General features: G+C 42.9%; 1 protein-coding gene and 1 long non-coding RNA gene across 5 annotated transcripts in view; both read left to right on the top strand.

Moving 5' to 3' along the window:
• The first annotated feature begins 5,327 nt into the window (after nucleotides 1–5,327).
• Nucleotides 5,328–14,214, top strand: LOC121068301. Of its 3 annotated transcripts, XR_005818788.1 has the most exons (4): nucleotides 5,328–5,439; nucleotides 5,744–5,821; nucleotides 7,592–7,693; nucleotides 9,868–14,214. It is a non-coding gene; the product is annotated as an uncharacterized LOC121068301 (long non-coding RNA). The 3 variants fall into 3 exon arrangements; XR_005818787.1 differs by lacking the exon at nucleotides 5,328–5,439 and having other exon boundaries at nucleotides 5,679–5,821; XR_005818789.1 differs by lacking the exons at nucleotides 5,328–5,439; nucleotides 9,868–14,214 and adding an exon at nucleotides 8,541–9,570 and having other exon boundaries at nucleotides 5,679–5,821.
• Nucleotides 14,215–19,494: 5,280 nt separating this feature from the next.
• The window catches only part of AGPAT4 (1-acylglycerol-3-phosphate O-acyltransferase 4), an 80,020-nt gene continuing 79,117 nt past the window's right edge, over nucleotides 19,495–20,397 (top strand). For both annotated transcript variants that reach the window (XM_040550675.1, XM_040550674.1), the window contains exon 1: nucleotides 19,495–19,653. The gene's annotated coding sequence lies outside the window, so the exon portion shown is untranslated. The remainder of the gene's footprint in view (nucleotides 19,654–20,397) is intronic.

The following is a 20,397-nucleotide window of genomic DNA, read 5'->3' as shown; positions in this document are numbered from 1 at the left end:
CATCTACGGTGCAAAGCAGTATGATAACAGTGCTTTTTGCTTACAGAGCCTTCATGTGGACTGAGGTAAAGTTGCATTTGTGGACGGAAACCTGAGACATGTAGAGGTGAGAGGCCCAATCCCAAGAGCTGCTGCTGCCCTGGAAGGCTGGGAAGATTTAGCCCTCTGTGCCAAATGTCACACTTTGAGGCAACAACAGCAGCTGCTATGTCCCTCATGTTCATTGTACCACTCTAACTGCTATACTAGTAAATCACTGGATGGAGTAAGCTTAATAAGCAACACTAGTAGCAAGATAGAGCATGCTATCACCTCTGAAGACAGCTCCTTCAGCAACTTTACTGAGATGTCTATGACAGCACTGCATTGACAGTGATTCGGCAAAGACACAAATGTAATACTTCATATTTTATCCAATTTTATTACTGTTTGCATGGAAATATTTCTCTCTCTAATTAGCAAATTTAGAGAAACACATCTCCCCCTTTAAAAAAAAATAAAATAAACATGTTCATCTACTGACTCTCCTTATGTTTATTTGTGTATGTGTTTGACTTCCCTTGTAGCTCATCTACTGATTTCCAGCTGTGGATCATCCTCAGGTAAATTAGCTAATGCTCTAGGAGCTACTAGAATAAACACAGAGTAGCCTCTTCTAATATTCTGGGTAAGTGCAGGCAGACCAGAAAAATTAAAATGACTTTAAGCAAGCAGTAAGGTAGGCAAGTTGAGAGAAGCTCATTTAATCATATAGAGAATCATATTCAATGTAGTGGCCTGTGGATCTGCAGGGCTTGTTTTTTAGAAATCAGGTCATATGCCATTTCATTTTTCTTCATTATTATTAATAGTGTTTATAGTGTTTTTTTCTTTGCTTTTAATTTAAGTTTTTTCTTGTCTGTATTGTCGTTTTCTGAATAATGGAGCAATGGTTCTATGCCAGTAGATAAAACATGCAGAAGACATCACCTGTTACATTATTTGTTTGGCTTTTATCCCTTGAAAGCTTGAGGAGTACACATAATCCAAGTCAGCAAGGAAGTGCCGTTATCTGTATTTTACATTCAGGGAATTCAGTCCAGAGAGCACAACCGGGCCACGTGTAGACAAAGACACCTACCAACCCTTTCCCCACCACTGCCTTTCTGCTTGGAGGAAATCTGTGGCTGCACCAAAGTGGATGGCACCTGCATGTCAGCACAAAGATGAGGTGGGCTCACAGAAGCAGGAAGCAAGTTTGAAGTTTAAGGTCCAGAAGACACCAGTATGATAGTACACACTAAAATAAAATAAAATAAAATAAAATAAAATAAAATAAAATAAAATAAATTTAAATTAAATTAAATAATTTTTTTAAAGGTGGGCTTTTCAGTGGTCTAAAGAACTGTGACCTAACCTGACATCCTTTGCAACAACTGGGAATTTAACTGCTGGCTTCACTGGGAGAAGGCTAATTTAGGGGCTTTGAAAAGTTTTGATTTTTTAGCAGTACATAGGGGATCTCTGGGTGAACTCGATGTCCCAGATTTCTTCTTGTTTCTTTGTTAGTTGAAAATTGCGTCTGTAAAATGTATTTGTGCCAACTCTCTCCACCTTGCTTTAGTGAAAGCTTAAATCCATCAATCTGATGCTAGGGTTGTTTTGAAAAGCTCTGGTTAAGTACAGCTGAAGAACTCTCTATACTCATTCTTACTTGGTACATGATTGCTTTGTCTGCCTCATAAACAGTAATCTCTGCAGCTTGCCAAGTTCATTTGCTGTTTACCAGCCCAAAAACTGGTTGGATGAGGATCTCAATCAATGATCAAAAGGCAGTGCTAAAATAAAAAGCAGCAACCAATTAAATGAAATAGTATTCAGACACTGCTTCTGTTGGGGCCAATAAAGTAATATATTTTTCTTGGAATGGACGCTATATGCTCCTGGAGAGGTTCAGTCAACTGAGTTTGTTTATGCCTGGAAGTTCATCCAGGAAAACTCTGCACTCCTCTTTTCCAAAGTAAAGGTGTCACAGTATAGTAGAAGGGTTGACTTTTTTTTTTTTTTCTTTTTTTTGAGTGGCCTAAGTCTGTGTGTTCCAGAAGTGATAGAGTTAAAACAGAAAAGACAAACCACCTCAGTAAGCCACACTGACATTTTTAAGTGCTCAGTGCTGCAACAAATGCCAGGTTTGCTTTTTTTTTTAAAAAAAAAAAAAAAATGTTTCTTAAAGGCAAAAATGGCTGTGACATTTACATTAAAATTAGTCAGTTAGTGAAGCTTAAATCAATTCTGATTCAAGCTCAGAAGTTTTAGCAGTGATGTAACTGAATCTAAGACTATACTAAAATGTTAGTCAGTCTGTGCTGAGCGAATATTAAGGTGCCTGTTAGCTGAGCTGCAACCACTCAGGTTCTTGGTTTACTTCAGAACTAGAGTGATGAAGGCTATTCCTATTGACTCATTGTGTTGGATTTTACAGAACAGTGCTAGCAGAAAGCTCCTGCATGGTAGGATATCTTTTCCTGAACTAATAACCTCTTTTCTTCTGACATTTACTGTGTGCAAGTTAAAAACAATCAGTGGCATTTCATTTTTAGTCCTCCTTTCTGTGTAGCTTCAGGCAGTTGAATAAATAAAAATATAAAGCCAAGTTTCTCCAACAAAAAGGCTTCTTTTCTTGCTATCCCAGTACAACTATACACAGACCTACCTGATACAATATATTAGTTTGGTAGACCAGTCTGGTATACAAAATAAGACATAGAAAAGAAAATTTACTTACGCCTTTATATATTGCCCTGTTTTTAAGATCTTTCCCAGTCTAGAAAAGTCATAACACCCTTTCCTCTCCAGAGAGGGTCCACTCCAATAAGTCCCTGAGATGGGTGATGGCTGGGGCAGTCCCAAAGCTCACACATAACCTGTATCATCATCTGGGTGAGCTGCAACGCAGATTGCTGGTGCTCTGCTATTCCAAGTTTGATGTTTTTTCCAAGTTTGCGTTCACTCCACTATGGAAGAGAGTACATGAGGTACATGGGTCTTGATGTTTGTAAGGGGATCCTATGAGGTCCCTCCATACATGCTCCTACAGCCTTATTCTCCCATGGGCTTTACTTGGCCTACTCCCAAATGAAATTTTTAACTTTGAGGACTGTTTGATCAATTATTTATCTGCTTGCAGAAAGGGAGAGAGATCCAGAAGCCTTTCTTATTAATGCAGTCATTGTCTCAGATCCAACAGCTTCCTTTGCTAGTCAATGGCATTAACAGAGAAACCTCCCTGCCAGAAGGCTTTCCTGATAATTATGCCACATAATCTTTTACCCTTTCATGATATTAAGGTATCAGGAGTGGAAAGGTCTTGTTAGTTTGCTGTGTCCAGCCTGCTACCACAGGCCCCTTGCAATGTAAGGCTTGCAGAGTGCTCTTGCAAGCAATTTTTCTTCAGTCTCATTTACTTTCATTGCAAGGCAATTCTGGAACCTGATTCCAGCTGCTAATGGTGAGAAACACTTTCATTCCAATAAATTAATGGCTAGTTTAATTATTTTTTTATCAATATGATTTTTAAGTTTAAAGTTTTCTTTTCCCCATTTGTTTTTCCTACTCCCTTCCTTCTCTGTGGAGACTCCATTTGTTTTCTTAGGCTAAGTAGGCTGAGCTCAAAAGCTTGTTCACCATTTCTCTAACCATCATAAAATCAAGTTATTTTTTCAAGTATGAGTGACAGGATTTTGCATATGATGGCATGCATGGTCTCACCATGGCCTTCATGCCACTATGGCTCTGCTGAAGACATTTCTGACGTGGGCCAGGATCACAGCACATTCTTCACAGACACATCACGCTGGCACTTCAAAAATCATCCTGTGATGGTGTACATCTCCCAAAGCCTTCTTTGCCTTTTTTCTAAGAGATGCACTTTCAATTTACCAGGTCTCTACACTTTTTTTCTGATTATCTTGCTCATTTCCTGCATTTATACAGTGCTAGCTGTCCACTGCTGTATATCATAGAATGCTAGTGAGTTACTGCAAATTGAGCGACTATAGGGACATCCTTTGGTAATCACTTTTGAACATGTTTGTATGATTTGTAAATGTTGTTTCCAAGTGCTACGAAAACTTTTTTTTTTTTTTTAATACTTTACAGTACTGTAAAACTGCTATATTCAAAGAATCTGATAGCTTGATGGGTTTGAATAACTCCAGTTTGGTAACTTATTTGTTTGTGAAATCTTTCAGTTCCTTATCCTTCAGGTTTACCTATATTTCTATCAGTAGACCTCATATAGATGTAGATGAATGTGGTGGGTTGATCCTGGCCAGTGAATTTAAAAAAAAAAAAAAAAAAAGTGTTGAGATAAAGATAGTTTAATAACTGAAGGAAAGAGAGAAAAAAACAGTGATGTAAAAGCAATCATTCACCACCTCCCACAATCAGACCAATGACCAGTCAGTCTCCAAGCAACAGCTACTTTAGAAAGAAAACCTCCCCGTTTTTGTTGCTGAGCATGACGTGATATCGCATGGAGTATCCCTTTGGTCAGTTTGGGTCAGCTGTCACCACAGTGTCCCCTCCCAGCCCCTTGCCCACACCCAGCCTATTTGCTGGGGTGCAGAGTGAGAAGCAGAGAAAGCCCCAGCACTCTGCAAGCACTGTTCAGCGACAGCCAAGGCACTGCTGTGCTATCAACACTGTTTTAGTCATGAATGCAAAACACAGCATAATTCAGGCTGCTATGAAGAAAATTAACTCCATCCCAGCCAGACCCAACGAGCTACCTCAGGTTACTGCTGAACATGTGCTGACAGCAGCATAAATTACCTCCTGCCTTGGCCTCCCCCGGTGCTCCAGTGCCTAACAAGGATTGATCTAACGATGAAGGTTTTTCCTCAGTAGGGCTATTAACAGGGTTTCTGCCTGACTGGCAGTCTGTTTTTTATAAATGTAGCATCTTTAGGATCTTTTTGTCTTGGCCAAACCTGGTTGAAATTGGCTAACATTGAAAAGCTTCTGCAGGAGGATTGACAGACAGCTGCACAGACAGACAGATTCAGACAAGGAAGCTAGGAAAAAAAAAAAAACAACTAGGTAGCTACATTACATTCTCACCAAGCTATTGGGGAATACAGAGTAAAGTCAGAGAGATGAAGCAAAGGAGGCTAAACAGCCTTGTTTTGTCATTAAATTATGGCTATACAAAACAGTAAGCATCCAGTCTTCAGTCTTAATTCCCACTTTAAATTGAGACCAGAAGTTCCCAATTAACTTAAGGGAAGAAGAATTGCATACATTTGGATAAGTAGCTGTGATAAATGGTTTGCTTCTCCCTGTTCTCTCTTTTGGGGGCTATACAGGCAGCATGAAGTTTGTGGGATTCCAACCCAAAAGCTGGGCATTGCCCTGTGTTGTCATGGGGTGTTGTTTCTACCAACTTATGGGGAGAATGAGGTTGGTATCAATTAAAATACTTGATTAAAATACATCGGTGATGAAAATTGCCAAAATAATCTGATTCAGTTTCACCACGTGTCTCTCTGTGTCTCTCCTGACTGCTAATGAAGTTTGGAGCAACTGTATTCCTAGCTCGGGTATCTCAGTTAAATATCTCACGCTGGTGGAATGGCATCAGCTGCAGGCAGCCTGCTTTCGGCTACTATTTAAAGATCACTAGGACACGGGCAGCACAACTCCCATGTCGCTAATGGAGGGCATTTATCACAGCTGATTGCAGTCCAATTTGTTTCTGTTGCAGTAGCCTGATGCTATATGGATCATGGGACCAACATCCTCGCTTCATGCAGCTTCCAAGCATGTAGCACTCAGAGAAAAGGTGAGAGGAGGAAAGATGTGGAGGTGGGTTTCAGTGATCTTGGTCTTCAGTCTGCCAGGTTCCAGGCTGGACCCTATTTATTGGCAAGGAAGGAATAGCAAAAGTTTTCCAGAGGGGATTATAATAGCTGTTTATCAGTAAGTGCCAGTGTTTATGATAATGCTAGATAACCACATCCTTATATTTTCCCACTTAGTTCATGGGGATTTTTAAAAATACTTTTTGCTTCTTTTTTTATTGAAGTCATGTACTATGGTGATTGGCAGAGTATAAACTATATTCCTAGATAATAACCCTTTTTAAATACAAATGGGACACACATTTTTAAAGAGCTATTTTCACTCTTTATTGCAGTATCTAAGGAACCTGAAGCTTAAATATGATTTTGTCTTCTTTGCCACTTATGCATTTTTGAGTATTTTCCCCAGAACTACCACCTAACAGCAACTAAATAAATTGCATTCTAGGGACATTCAGTAGAATATTAAGAAGGTATCCCACATAGCAATTCTGGTTTTATCTCCTATATGTACATCTTGGAACATGTACTACTCTACAGCATCTATAGAGTTGTCATTTCTTTCTGTAAGAAGAAATAAAATTTAAAAAAAAATCTCAATCTTCTTACAAGATTTTTTCATAAGAAAACAAAAATGAATACTTCATGGACAGAAAATAAAGGCATATTTAATGTGGGTTTCAAATACACACCTAACAATTTAGGAAACTGCTTAGTGGAAAACCCAGCAGCAAATGTCAGCACCACTGGGAAAGTGGTCTCGGGGCATCCGCTCTGCAGAGAGCAATGCCTCATCAGATACCACTTCTCCAAAATAAGCCTTAATGTTTCTGGAGACCCTGAGAATTTCATACTCTGAGGGAAAACTTAATATTATTAAATGTTCTCATGTAGCTATAAAGCCTGTGCAGTTCATTCATGTCCTATCCCACTAAGAAAGGAAAAATAAGCTTTTAATGCACAACCTTATGCCATTGTTATTTCCCAATTACAGACACCATGAGTTTTTGCATTGCAGACTTCAGAAACGGTGATACCAGAAGCCTACTGAATTACCACCAACACTTTGAACAGGACTCATTCAAAAGTAGTCTTTGCATCAACAAATTAACTTTGCTATGAATACATCAGCAAACATGGGAAGTCAGGACCACTGTGATATACATCATCCCTGGCCTCTGACTACTCGTCTGGCCCAGAGCAAAACCCATTAGCGTGTTCTTGCAGAACTCTCTGGCAGAATTCCTCTGTGACAAATATCTCCTTCTGTAGTAAACTGCTGAGAAGCAACAGTTGCTCCAAATATTATTCAATATTACTCATTTAGTAGGAGAAAAAGAAAACAACCCTAATGGGTGGTTTTGTTTCAGTTTTAACTTCTTAAATCTTAAGCAAACAAACAAAGCAAGCACCTTAAAATTTCTCCGAGAATTTCTTCTTGAAGAGCAAGCACTGATAAGAAATTTCAATTTGAAAAATATAAGTTTTCGTGGGTTATATATAATTGGAAGAGTTTTGCTCTGAAGGTGAGTGTTAGGCATGCTCTTTCTTTTTGGTGTTACTGTCTCTTACATCCTGACTCCACAGCTTTCATTGTTAACAATAATAGCTACTATATCTAAATGACAGTGTTTTCGCCCTGTACACGCAAATGGCTGGGTTATCAGATGTCCTGTTTTGTAGTACAGAGGAAGTTGTTAAGTAGGATGATAATGACAATTTCATCCTCTTTCCTCTGTCTCTGTTTTCAGGCTATGTCTGCACGCTTCAATCTCTGCTGGCCAAGAATGCCTTGCATCATTACTGAAAGAGGCTGCGTATGAGGATTTATGGGACTAGAAACTGTACATAAGGTAATCGGAAAACTGCATGTGCAAAATCTGGATTTAATGACACATCCTTCTCTAGCTGACAATTCAGATTCCTTGTATGAACTTGTAATTAAGTTAATTTATATTTCTCTGTTGAGAACACAACTAATCACAGATGATGAGTATTACCTGCCCACATACCTTTCTGGTGCAAGGAGGCCATTTAGAGGAGGTGCACAAACACACCAGCTGTAAAAGAGCCCTGAATTTTCTTCCCTTTTTCTGAAGAGCAGCACCAGCAATCATGAAGGAAGCTACTCACTGACTAGAGTAAGGATGGCAGAATCTGATTCATGCTCCTGGCCTCACTTTGCAGATGAGCTGTGAAAATAAATGTGGATAATCAAAGAGCCAGTACCATTAAAGTGCCCACGAGGGTTTAAACATCACGCAGCTTGTGTTGCTGCCACACATGGTGAAGAACAGCCAATTTTGAATAACTTCCCAGTAAATGAGGCCTGCTTGTGCTGTACTCTGAAAAAGGGAAGGGGCTGGCCGTAGAAACTGAAACCTTGGAAACATGTAAGTAACCTAAGAGAAGTAACCATATGGGAAGGCATTAAGTTTGCACAGGCTGCTTTCATTCTGGCATTTCCATCTTTATTTGACCTTATACTGTACCTTTTGCTGTTTGTGTGTAGCATATGAACGTAAACTGAAGCAGCACATCAGAGCGCTTACTAGCCCTAGGAAGTGTATCATCTCGTGCTGTAAGCACCACTTGCTATTCAGAGTCATTTCAAGATCTGTTACCTGTCTTTTCACTCACTCCCTCCTCGGGAGAGGGGATGGGAGGCATCCACTATGCCTCCCTTATCTCTCTGTGCAGGTCTGATTGCAGTGAGGACATTGGCCAACAACATACTCTAAGGAATGTTTCTGAGGTGGCTGAAGACACTACCATGCCTGTCCATGCACCCTGCCCTTCTTCTGTTACTCACTTTATCCCCACGAACAGTGAGCACTGAACAGTTTGACTCTGGGGTGATTTAATTGAAACCTTGTGCTATGCCTTGGGGCAGTTAAGACACAGACATGTGTTGTCCCTGCCTCTCCTAGAGGATCTGCAAACCCAAGAGGGCAGGAGGGGCAGCCAGGAGACCAATAACATCTGGAAGTGTCCCTGCAAGGTTTGCCCAAGTCTGTCTGATAAAAACACCCTTAATTAAGTTGGTAGAGAACAGTTAAGGGGACACAGTCTCCTCTGGTGTAAATCAGTCCCTAGTGCTGTGGAAATCCATGGAGCTGTCAGGTTTACAGCAGCTAACCCCGAAATTGTTCATAGTTCATGCCCTGGTAAATGTTTAGCCAGCAGAAGGCAAGGTTTCCTATATGCTGCACTGACCAGATGCATGTCAGGACAGGGTGCATCTTCCTCCCAGCAGAGCTGCAGGTCCAACCCATCGCCACCTGCCCTCACATCACCCCCAAGCAGAGGAGCCACAACCTTCCCCAAAGTGATTTGCAGTCACTCAGGTAGTGGGCTGAATGCAACATTAAGGAATTCAACTCATGCCTAATTAAGACGATGCAATCAACTGGTCCATAAACACTTAAGGATCTTCTTAATAACTCTATTTTTATCAGCTTGAGTGCTAGACACTGTAGTGTGAGGTGATCATTAGTGCCGATGTTTGAAGTCAGGGAAGTTTTATCTTACTGTATTTTCCCTCATGAGCATTTGCTCTCTACTAACCCACTCCCTCTGCCATTACTGTGCTGGCTCCCATTTGCTGCTAACATCTAATATAATTTGCTCTAAATTACTTTAAAAGTACGGATGGCCATGCTTCCAAAAATACAGTCTTAATAACCAGTTTCTAGGCACAATTTTAGGATATGAGAAACTGAAAGAAGAAGAAGAAAAAAGAACTAACTAGAATTGCTTTAAGTGAAAAAAAAATTTGGAAAGAAGATTCTCAAGAGCTACTTGTTTTTTTTTTTTGTGGGAAAATGCATACTATCTATATGTTTGCCTTCATTTCTTAGTTCAGAAATGGCTTTTTAGATTACTGAACACATTTATAATAAAGTACAGTTTACAAAATTAAACTTCTGTTGCCCAGGCCTGTCACTGCTTGCCACCATTTAGCTGTGGAGCATTAATAATATATTAACAGTTCCTACAAAGCCTCATTGTGCTTCATATTACCCAGAGTTACAGCAAAAGAAGACTGTTCATGGTGCAACCCAAGTGGTTTATCCTCCCTCCACCCGCTGTTGTGAGCTCTAGTGTAGTGTACAGAGCAGCAGTCTGGCGCAAGCTGGCTGTATCTTGGAGATGCATCAGATTCTCACAAGGTCCTGTTCCACTAAGGGAAGAACTGGAACTTTATGGCAAAATCCACAAAATCCTATGAAGGACGTTGGACCCCTCCAGCTGTGATGTACAGTGATTCAGCACACAAGCCCAGGAACCTCTTTTGGCTGTTGGATAAAGCATACTGCTCTTGGCATGAGCCTTTACAGAGGGGTTGTGCAAAACTCACTTGTTTCCACATGATGGAGGCCCCTGCATATGCAGTGCACTGCTATTTGACGCTCTGTATGTCTTAGTATGTATGTGACTGGCTATAAGACGCTTACCCTGCACAAAACTGAGTGCTGGCATATCCCCTTGTCTTCACAGAAGCTTTATTAATTTGAAATGGACTTTGGGGAGGTTCTTGTGGCACAACTCAGTGCAGGAGGCAGGGCCCAACTAGGGCTGCAGTTGTTTGACCGGTGACAATGCAGAGGATTTATTTTCTATGTTCATTTCTTTGCCTAAGTATGGTATTTGAATTAAGACAGAAAAAAAAATACATTTTCTACTCACCAGGTAGAAAGATTTCCCTCCAGCAATTTTTTATTATTATTATTATTATTTTGTAATTAGTTGTCATGCCAGTATCATAGTGGCCAATGCAGATCTTTTAATGGTGCTATTGTTAAGATGAAGATTTTTTCAGCCATGGGTTTAGGAATTCTTTTATTTGTGCTGAAAGGTGAAAACACCATTTTTTGGTTGTTTGTTTTTACCCTTATTAAGAAAAATAGATGGGAAAAGACGGCAACAGGACAGAAGAGGACATTTTCAGTGTACAAACAAACTCAGACTACTTGGTCACTGATGTCTCAAATGCTTCAACTCATTGTGGGTGGGAAGAGAAAGCAAAGCTTTGGGTGTCAGCTGCAGCCATCTGTCTCCAAGGAGCAGCTGGTGATGAGATGCTGATATTAATGAAATGGGATTGCTCAGTGCTGTCGATTTACTGCGGTTAGCATAGCTAATTCTGAATCATGCTACCCTTACGGCTACTGTGCCTTGAAGGCAGCAGGCTGTGTTGATGGTAATGATAAGACTTAGGACACCAGTGGTTCAAAGAAGGTGTGAAAAGCAGTACACTCGGGGTGTTTATGTAGACTGTATTGTGCTTCAATTGCCAGGTGACAGATCCCAGAGCTCTGAGTTTCCTGGATCAGTGATTCTTAGTCATCTGCTGGTGGTTGGTGGGTAGGAAATGACATTGGCTGTGTTATTCAGACTTGGGGGGGGGAAGGGCGGGTTATAGGGTTAATAACATTGCTAGTGGAATGGAGAATATGAATAAGTCTGTGTGAAATCACTCTGAAAACAGTTGTGTTAAACCTGTTGCTGCACCAAAGGGCTGGGTCTGAGCTGGCATTTCCAGGACATAGGCTCACCAGGCCATGTGTGCACAAAAAGCTTTTTGCTAACGTTTGGTGACTTAAGTTTGCATGTATCTGAACTCATCTGGTAAATGACACTGATAGTAGGATAACATTGAGGATAGCCTGCAGAGTAAGAGGTGTGTCTTAGCAGCAACCCAGGTCCTTCGGCCCAATCAGTTCTAAATATGGCATAGGAAAAATATCTGACATGCTGCATTCAGCTTTGGCACTTCTGTATTTCCTTCTGTACTTTCTATAAAACCACTTTGTTGATGTTTTTAATGACATTTTTATGCCTTCTTCTAACACAAGCTCATACTTAGTCAAAGTAATTCTGATACTGGGTTGGAGTCAGTATTTCCCAGAAAACAGCCCACTCTGCGTACTGCATGTAATGGTTTCCAGGAGGGATTATCTAAACTTGTGGTTGTGAGACCCGTCTAACATAAGGTCATGGGTGTTTGAGTCCCATCTGTGAAGCAGGCAAACCTCTCGTGAGGTCTGGCTCAGCAACTATTCGAAGGTACTGCCTTAGTATCGGTACCAGCCAGCAGAAAGGCTGGGATTAGGTGGCCATCTCCCAGAGGTTTGTGCCTCCAGGCCGAGTGGGAGAATTGCCCGATTTCTGGCTGAGCCATTTGGGCATTTAGCCATCAGGTCACTTAGCACAGTTTCCCACTGGACAGGTATTTGGAGGGGGGCCTTCGCCTAAGGCCTCAGGAATATATTAAATGGTGACAAGGGACCAGCTGCCTCAGGCAGTGCCATGCCCAGAGAACTTGAGGATTGGTTTCAGGACAGCCTGCCAGAGCTTTGTAAGAGGTTGCTAATTACTATCAATTGCAGTGATTTTTCCAGAGGAAGTGGATTGCGATTGCAAATTCACAAGTGCAATTTCATGTAGACCACAAAGGAATCATCTGAATAAACAGCCTTTAATTCACCACCACCCCGTGCTGGATTCGGCCTGCTGACTAGCTCCACACCCTGTTGGCATGCCCGTAGCTATCCCCACACCCCGAGCTTTTCACAGTCAAAGAACAGAGGGGAGGAAGATCTAGCGGGGCAGTTTATGCTGTGAAACACCGGCAGAAGGGCTGATTTTAGTGCACATGGAGAATTGTGGCCCTTAACCTGCAGCAGTGCTGGGGCATCCCTGTGGTTTGTGCTGGAGGCCACGCTTAACACCGAGACAGACAAAAATTCAGACAGCACACAGGGGCAGTTGGAGGCCAAGCAAACTTTTATGCAAATAGCCTGATCTTTTTGGTCTTGCAGTGGTTGTGGAGAGGCTCTGCCACTGGCTGGCAGTGTCTTGGAAGGGGACAAGTTGTGCGATCATCACATAGTTTGCCCCTATACAAAAGTATCCTATCTCTGCATTATATGCCTTTCTTACATCCCTGGCAAGTAGTTTTAAGCTGTGCCCCATGCACAGGCTGCAGGCCAGCAGGTCATGGTATGGAATTGGAACCAAACCTGTGAAGTTTTACAGCTAAGGATTCAAAGGTACGTGATTAGTAGATGCCAGCAAGGCACTCAGAAAACTTCCACATTGAGCCAGTTCAGCTTCAGAAAGTATAACATCACTTTTTCAACAGTGTTTCCTTGTCCTTACAGCCTGTCTGAAGAGCACCGTGGTGTCTTAAATAGCCCTAGCACTATTAAGCCAGGGCTCCTGAGAACTACTGTCATTTTACTCACAGGTGTCCAGCCTGCTTTTCATTTCCTGGGTCTGTTTTGTTTGGAGTGACTCTTGCCAAGGGATGATCAGATGTCTTACTGAGATTTCCATTTATGTTATGTAAAAACATCATTTTTTTAAGGTTTCCATGCTCACTTAAGCATTTTATATTCAGGAACTATGTACCTTTTCTCTGTAACTTAGTATTTTTCTTAATACAGCATCCTTATGCAAGAGCCAGTTCAGGAGCTGTGTCCGTGTCTGCTGAAATCAATGAAATGCTGCTGAGAGCAAAATCAGGCCAAATCATAAAAAACAAAGGACTAAAGTGTCAAGGCAGGAGACTTGTCTCCTGCTGTGACACTGGAAATGTGTAAGTTCCAAAAAACACAGCTTCAGAGGGGTAGAAAGATTAACTGGGGGAAATAGAGGAAAAGCAGTGCCCCATATGCATTTAATATAGGACACACAGATTTGCTGCATTTAGCAGGATGAGGCAGTCTAAATGTATAGTGTGCTGTATTTTTTCAAAGATATCACAGGTATTTGGCAGTCTGAGGCAAAATCAATACAAAACTTTTTTTTAAGAGTCTTTTACCCCCTTTTCTCTAACCCTGGGCTTCTCATGCTGTTTGTCTCTGCATCCCGTTACCAATTCTTATGCTATCCGTTTCTGCAGTTTGGTATCAAAGATCTTGTCCCCACTTTTTTCATTCCTTAATGTGCATAATAGACATTTACAAGAACTATAAGCATTCAGCTTTTACTCAATTAGCTTTTAGCTAATGCCTTTTTATATAAAAGTCTATTTCCTCAACCACTGGCTCATTTTAAGAAAGAAATCAACAGCACTGAATGTCAGTTATCTCCATTTTTCAGGGGTCAGCTTTGCTCACACTGAGTACCTTAGTTTATAAGGTGCACCGCTAAATTTAATCTTCAAATCTTCAATAACCATTCTTCCCAGAATGTCTCTAAAGTGTGGGGTCTTTATGAATAATTACTGAGTTCCATTAAAGTATGCAGAATAAAATTTGACACAAATCAGTTCTTCAAATACATCCAACTGCACAGAAATAATTAATATATATATATATATATATATATACACATACCATTCATGTAAAGACTGCTGCATAGTGGATATTTCCTGCCACCTAACTAGGGTTTAACCCACAATTTTCTCTTGGAAATAGAGAGCTCCCTGATGTTCCCTTCAGATAAGGCAATCTCTACAAAAGTAGCACATTAGGAAAACATTGGATAGAGACTGCAACAGCTGATCAAGACAAGAGTTGTGTTGTGTCCTGTATCTCCACTATGGCAAACATGGTGCAGGGTCGGTGAGAGGGACTGCTGTGGGCATCTTCTTCAGTGAGCATCACGTAAGGATTAGTATTCTGCCTGCCACTTGTTAAAAGATTTTTTTTTTTTTAACGACCTTTCCACTTCTGTGTAGTTGAATGACAAAGAGATAATCAAATGCTAGCTTCAGTTTAAATTTGGCAATAGAACTAGCATTGCTCCTTGGCTGAACGAAGATGAATTCTTTAAGTGTGGCTTACAGCTTCTGTTTTTATGGGCAGGGTGAGCATGCAGCCATCCACAGGTAGAGGACACCACTACAGAGTTCATTACAAACTAGATCAAGCAGCATCTGCTGATTGCAGGGATTGTCCTTTTCTGTAAGTGTGCAAAAGTTCCATGTGGCAGTCTCACATAGCTCGTCTCTACACACTATTGAAATATAAAGTAGCCTTGTCTTCATCACACTGAGATAATTTCCTCTTCTAGGCTTCTAGGTGAGGAAATGTAAAAGCAAAAAAAAAAAAAAAAAAAGGCTGTGTGGATTTGTTTCTGACTGTTAAAGCCTTAAAGCCTGTGTAGCTATGTATGCAGATTAGGTACTGCCCTTGAAGACCTGGAGAGCAGCCAGCCTGCCTCTTCCCTGGTAAACTTGATGTAAACAGTGTTGTGCATAAGCAGCATTTGTTATTACAGTCGGAGCAACTCCAGCTTCCAAGCCATACAGACCAGGATTTTATTCTACACTGTTTCTTCTATCTGCTTCTGGAAGAGTGGTGGTTTCCTGAGTACCCACTAAACATCATTTACTTTGCAGCTCCAAAGTGATCTTTCCTCCAAGATCTTAGACGAATTTCACCCCCCATCCACACACACATACCCATGACCATGACAGTAGCAGATGTTGGCATCTTTACATTTCCGAGGTGCCATTGAAGACCTCACATTTTTGTTACTCTCTGAACCATGTTTGAACAGACCTGCAAGATTTCCTCTTGCCACAGTGGTGTTTACATGTGTGTGTGTACAGCATGAACCATCATTATAAGTTTATATTGTAATACAAATAAAATCAATCAAGATCAATGTTAGTAAAACATCAGACTGTACCGTGCCTTGGCAGAGAAAATGGCAGCCTTGCTCTCCAGGCAGAGCTTGCCATTTAGTTGGCAACACCACCCTGCTGTGTATGTTTCACTTCAGTTCTTATACTAACGGATTTGGGATATTTGTATTTTTCAGCCTAACATTTAAGTTCAGGTTGCTTAGCACCTCCTGTGCATGTAGTTTTGTAGACTCTGTCTGAAAAATTTCTGCTCTTTCCATTGCACATACAGATACTCTAAAGCCAGTCACCCGAGCCAACAATTTTGGGCCTGAAGTGGTCCACACAGAAGTCATCTTTTCAACTATGCTTTAAGAAAGAGGGAAAAAAAATCCGTGATATTTTGTATTAGATGTGTGTGGCGAGAGAAACAAAGGCCCCTCCTCTCCTTATAGGTAGGTTCACAATGGACACTTAAAACAGTCATGGAAATTCTACTTGCATGTGTGTGAGGAGTACTTATTTTGTGGATGTCAGTAGCTGGGAAAATACTGAGTCTAATTTTGTAAAGGATAATTTTGAAAACTTTTTGTACAATATGATCCTTTGTATTTGTTAGTGGAATGGCATTGATTAAAAATGATTGAGTCCTTTTTTTTACAGCTCTGCCATTAGTCTTTCTCCATGTACTAGCCTTTGTAAAGGGTCAAGTTGGACAGTCTGGAGCTAAAATTTTTGTAATGCATCTAACACGGCTTTCTAGCTAACGCATATTCAATTAAAGAATTAATCTGTTCTAAAATTAATTGTGGCTCAGGATTTAGTTTTAACAGGATTTCCATTTATGGGTACTGTACAGCTTCTGTGTAAGGAAATGGGTTTTTCTGTTTGTTTTTGTTTTGTTTTCCTGTGAAGACAGTGGATCTACTATATAGCTGAGGTAGAAAATCTTGCCCACTAAAGCTAGTTACTTGGGCTGAAACGGTGTGATTTTCACGGCCACCCCACATTGGCGTATTTATATTGATACACCTGCATCTGTGTTAGGACTTTTATCATTACAACTATGTGTTGTATCAGTACCTTTCATCTTTGTTTTCAATACTTAAATAAACTGTTAGCATATATTAACCTATGTACATGTATTTTTATCTAGTTTCCTAAAGGAAAAAAAAAAATCAATCGTGCTGTATGCATCAATCCTTACAGAGTCTGGAACGTGGTAGCTGATTTTAATCAAGCCCCAGAAAGAAGCAGAGATCTCAGAAACAACTACTTTCCCACAGATTTCATAAAGACAGATAAGCCAAATACAGGAAAGACTTCCTGTTATTGCCTGCATGGAGGGATAGCTGGAAGTAAAGCCTTTATTACACTCAGCCTGCACAGAAGAGGAACATTACAAATGTTTTAAATTCAGGAAATGTGTCATTTATAACATGCACCGTATAAGACATCAGAGAATCTAATAATACGACGTGCAGCAGTAGCAAACTGGTCTTGTGTCCAGCTGCTCACAGTAGTATATCACCACATATCCCAATACAGCATATACCCCAGCAGTCTAGCAGCTTCAACACTGTGAGTGCTGCTTCTTCCACTAGGCTGCCATAGCTTGAACCACAGAAGACATACTAATTTGAGTGCACACCTAGCCCAGCAGGAGGGCTTGTTTGCCTTTTTTTTTTTTTTTTGTCTTCCAGAGAAGCTGTTTGAAAGTTGCCCATTTCATGCACAGTGAGACATGGGATTGCAGCAGAGAGTTGTGACTGGTGTAAATTCCTGAGTCTACTCTTGAGACTTGCCCAATGTAAATAAGCCCACGAGCAACAAAGAAAGAGCTTCAGTGAGGGTGCAAACTCAAGCACTCGGAAGAACGAAATGCCAAAACTGAGACTTGATGAAACTTAATTTAGCTGCCCTTGGCCATATGGTGGGATTTTTAATTAACTGTACAAATCTTAATATACATTATTCAGTGCTCTGGAGGGTAGAGCTTAAGGAAAGAGAAAGTTCATCTGATTCCTTTTTACTGTCCATGTTGATAGCCCTTAAAAATATACAGAGAGGACATGACAAACCTTGCTTTTAATTACAGAAACATTTTTTTTGCTATGGGCTTTTCAGTCTTAGTCATTACCATAGAATCTAACAGCTTCATAAGACTGATAAATTTACCTTTTAAACCCTAATTTAAATAAAAGGTTTTTATTATTCCCATTTTCCTGGTTAGACTTTTGATAAACAGATGTAGTGCTTCAAAACTAGGATTTATCTACCCACTGGAGATTTTTCTCAGGTGTAAAGCATCCACAAATCCTGTTACATCCAGCTGTAGCTTAATACTAATGAAAACAAGATGACAGATTTTTCTTATTATTTTCCAGAAAATGAGGAACATACAAATAATCAGCTACGGAGGGTTTGGTCTCAAGGCCAGATCAGAAAAGATGTTCAGGCGCTACCCCACTCAGCACTAGGGTGCCTGACTGTTGAATACTTGTCTCTCAGGAAGACACCTAGACCCTGAGTGAGATGCCTATGGACCTTCGGCTAAGATCCAGAAAATCTGTAGGTGTAGCACACAAAGCTGCTTAAACTAGCTAGTAGGGGATGCTTAGGTCATAGCTGTGTTACTGAGTACCTCACTGAGGGATTACAGTTTGCTCCCCCTGCCTGGAAGTGTCCCTTTTAAGAACGTATCCACAGGATCAATCTTTTAAAGTATGGCTGCAGAAATACCCTTTACCAACCTCCCTTCAGACCACTAGCCTGAGGATGTCAGTGAGCTAGATTCAATCCTTCGTGACTAGATGGGACAGAGGCTGCTAAATCTTGATTTCCTCAAAGAGTACATGTTCACCCACCCCACCAACATGAATCTGGCAGGGCCCTGAGGGCACCACCAGGTCTTAATGCCCTGACCAGCTTCACCAGGGACCTGCACACTGCCCATGGATCAGGGCTGTGTTTAAGCTCAGGTCTGGATGTTCAGCCCCTGCTTGAGCTATTGTAGTAGGTGGATGTGCTGTCAGCTCTGTCTCTCTGGCCTTGTTTCCTGGATGGATCCTCAGTGTAGCCTATCTCCTAAGCAGACTGCCTGAGCAAGCTCCACACCAGACCTGCTGCTTCATCTTGCTGGGCTCATCAATGGGCCCTGCTCCCTGAGCTGTGCTCAGGCTGGCAAGGTTAGTGCCTGTGCTGTGGTCACCCCCGGCTCCAGGCCTGTCCTCCCTTGTGCAGCAGCCTTGCTCTTGCTGCTCCCTGCGAGACTCATCACGTCTTGTGCTTCCCATGTGGGGCATTTTAGTCAGGATACTTCCCTTTTATACCATAGTGAATGTGCTCCTGTGACTAGCCTAGGAAGTCTTGCTTATATCCTATTTCAGTCCATCCATAGCACAACTTCTGTGGTTCGGTGTTTGCTTTATGCACTTTAAATAAATAAATCTATGTTAAGGGTGAGCAGTGATGGCACATGGCTGTTATGGAGCAGGGACGTGACAGCTCAGCTCAGTTTCCCCCAGAGCCCTGCAGCCCTGGTGTGACTGCACGACCTGCAGAGCCCATAACTCTGCCTTTTCTGAGATGTCATCCGTGGCATAATCATCTTCCGATGCTCTGGGTACCGAATAGCCTGGTTTCTTGCAGTCCTCCCCTCAGGAGAGCTGCCTCGCAGCAAACTGCCCTTCCCCAGCCGGCGAGCGCAGCGTGCCAGCATACCGGGCGCTGGGATGGCTGCCACCTGCATCCCCCTCACGGTGCCGGCGCGGAGGAGCTGGAAGACAGCTCCCCGATTCCTCCCCGGAGCGGCACACGCACACAGGTGCCCTTCACCCCCGCTGGCCCTGCGCTGCCGCTGCCCCTCCCGCCCCACCTCCGTCGGGGGTGCTTCCCGTGGGTCGGGGCCGCCGTTCCCCTCCCCACATCCCTGCCACCCCCGGCGGCTCCGCGGGCGGGCGAAGCCGCGCTGCCTGGGGCCGGGCGGGGTCTCCCCGGCGGGTCGCCCCGGGAGGAAGTGACATGGCGGCTGGGAGGGAAGGCGAGGGGCGCCCGGGAGCCGCCCGGCGGGTGGAGCCTGGCGGCCCCGCCCGAGCCGGCAGCCTCCCGGCGCGGGCAAAGTAGTGGCACTCGGGGCGGGGAGGCTCGGCGCGGCTCGGCACGGCGCGGCTCGGCGCGGCTCCCGCCCCGGCCCCCCAGCGCGGCACACATGCCAAGGCCCGGCAGCGCCAGGTACGTGCTCTTCCCCTGGCGGCCGAAGGGCTCCTCAGGTGCAGTCGAGCCGGTTTGGAGGAAAATAAAAAATAATTAAAAAACAAAAAACAACCAAGTAGCCCCCCTCCCCCAAACCGGCGGTCGGGCGGGGCGCGGCGGGCGGTGGCCAGGACTCACCCGGTTCATTCCCCCCCCCCCCCCCCCCCCCCCCCCCCCATATCCCCGGCCGCCATTTGCTCCGCCGAGGGTCGCCCCGCGCCCCCCGGGGCTCTGCGCTGCCGGTGGCAGCGGCGCTGCGAGCAGCCGGCCGTGCGATGGCTGGGGCGGCGGGGGAGGAGGAGGAGGAGGAGGAGGAGGAGGAGAGCGCGGCTGGTGGCGGTCACAGGTAGCCGGGAGCCCGGCCGTGGGTGCTCGCCTCCGTGCCGGCCTCTCCCGAAGGAGGCTGGAAGCCCAGCGGAGCGACAGCCGTGAGCTGGCTTAGGGTGTTTGGGCTGATAGCGGTCGGTGCGGGGAAAACTCCAAAGGGGCATTGTTTAGCTAAGAAATAACCCTTTGTGTATTTTTTTTTTTTTCAACAAGTGCATGCTCACTGATTGCTGAAAAGGCAGCCCCCCCAAAAAAAGAGAGTCTGTGTGAACAATGTCATAAGGAGGCTTTTGGTCTTTACCTTTGACATGCGTTTCTAAGAGTTACAAGTATTTCCATACAGTGTGTAGAGCTCTAGGAATGATGTCCCTTATGCAGGTATATGTGGGAGGGAGT

The sequence above is a fragment of the Cygnus olor genome, chromosome 3 (genome assembly GCF_009769625.2).
Source record: "Cygnus olor isolate bCygOlo1 chromosome 3, bCygOlo1.pri.v2, whole genome shotgun sequence".
NCBI lineage: Eukaryota > Metazoa > Chordata > Aves > Anseriformes > Anatidae > Cygnus > Cygnus olor.
This window is presented reverse-complemented; position numbering and strand designations above follow the sequence as displayed.